This window comes from Phyllobates terribilis, unplaced genomic scaffold (genome assembly GCF_046119375.1).
Source record: "Phyllobates terribilis strain yellow unplaced genomic scaffold, ASM4611937v1 Scaffold_10__3_contigs__length_209671492, whole genome shotgun sequence".
Taxonomy (NCBI): Eukaryota; Metazoa; Chordata; class Amphibia; order Anura; family Dendrobatidae; genus Phyllobates; species Phyllobates terribilis.
In genome coordinates this window covers 157,615,445-157,617,183 of record NW_027362770.1, presented here as the reverse complement: position 1 = coordinate 157,617,183, position 1,739 = coordinate 157,615,445, and positions in this window count along the sequence as shown.

Below are 1,739 nucleotides of genomic sequence, written 5' to 3'. Positions count from 1 at the left end.
ACATTTGCCGTACTAATACGCGTCTGTGCCCTGGGACTTAAGAGCCAGACCCGTATTAGTACGTCATATCTTTAATGCGGCACCGCGACTTAAGTCGCGGTGACAGCATTAAAGTTACGGTGCCATCCTACCTCCTGTTAGATGGCGTCATCATCCCGGGGGCTGTCGCCGCCCCCCCGCACCAGCGATCGCTGTGATTGGCTGTTCATATCTGAACAGCCAATCACAGCATTTCTCACTGTTTCCGGCAATGTGATTGCCGGAAACAGTGATCTGCAGCCTAGGATCGGTGCTCCTATGAGCACCGATCCTAGGATGTTGATAGGACACCCCAGCCCTGGCCCCGGACTGCTATGATCGGTGCGATCGCTGATCACATCGATCGCACCGATCGTAGCGCGACCGCGCGGTGACAGGGCGGTCATGGGGCGGTGACCGGCTTGTGACCTGCCTGTCACCGCCCCATGACCCCCTGTAATGTGATTCAAGCCCCCAGACTGCTCTGATTGGAGCGATCGATGATGACATCGATCGCTCCAATCAGAGTACCTGAATACAGGTGACCGGCGGTCACAAGGAAGTGTCACCTCTCTGTGACCCCCTGTGGTGGGTGCTCTGCTCCAGCCATATCTGATTGGTGCAATCAATGTCACCTATCAGATGGCTGGGGCACAGCATGCACCACAGGGGGTCACAGAGAGGTGACACCTCCCTGTGACCGCCCGGTCACCTGTATTCAGGTACTCTGATTGGAGCGATCAATGTCATCAATGATTGCTCCAATCAGATTACCTCCACCTGTCACCACCCCATCATCACCCTGTGACCGCCCTGCAGACCCTCACATTTGGTGAGGATTTCTACAGAGCGATCACATCTGATGTGTCTGTGCTGGGCCTTGTAGTGCCACAGAATATTCTGTGACACCACAAGACCATCTTCTCACTGTTCCAGTCGCTGCTGCTGCTGCTCCTGGATCTTGTCCTCCAGCTCCTGGATCTTCTGCTCCTGACCTGCTGTGGTTCCTGCTCCAGAGCCTGCTGCTGATCCTGCAGAGAAGACTTTGGTAAGTCTGTTCTCCCCTCATCCACCCCAATCCCCCCTCCCCCCTCTTTTTACCCCCGTAACCTTTTTTTCTGCATCCTGCAGCGGTCTCCAGCTCTGGTCCGAGTCTCCAGCTCCACTCCCGGTCACCAGCGCCGGGCTCCTGGTCACCAGCGCCGGGCTCCCGGTCTCCTGCTCTGGGTCTTCTGTTCCAGTCCTGCTGACCCTTTGGTAAGTCCATCTCTGATCTCCCCTCATCCACCCCAATCCCCCTCTTCCCACTCCCCTGTCTTTTTACCCCTCTTCCCACTCACCTGTCTTTTTACCCCCCTTCCCACCCCAATCTACCTCACCCCAGTGTCCCTGTTAATTCTTTTGCTTCTGATCTCCAGCTCCAGTACCGGTCTCCTGCTCCGGGCTCCTGGTCTCCTGCAACAGGCTCCTGGTCTCCTGCACCGGGCTCCTGGTCTCCTGCACCGGGCTCCTGGTCTCCTGCACCAGGCTCCTGGTCTCCTGCACCGGGCTCCTGGTCTCCTGCACCGGGCTCCTGGTCTCCTGCACCGGGTTCCTGGTCTCCTGCTCCGGGCTCCTGCTCTGGGTCTTCTGTTCCAGTCCTGCTGACCCTTTGGTAAGTCTATCTCTGATCTCCCCTCATCCACCCCAATCCCCCTCTTCCCACTCCCCTGTCTTTTTAC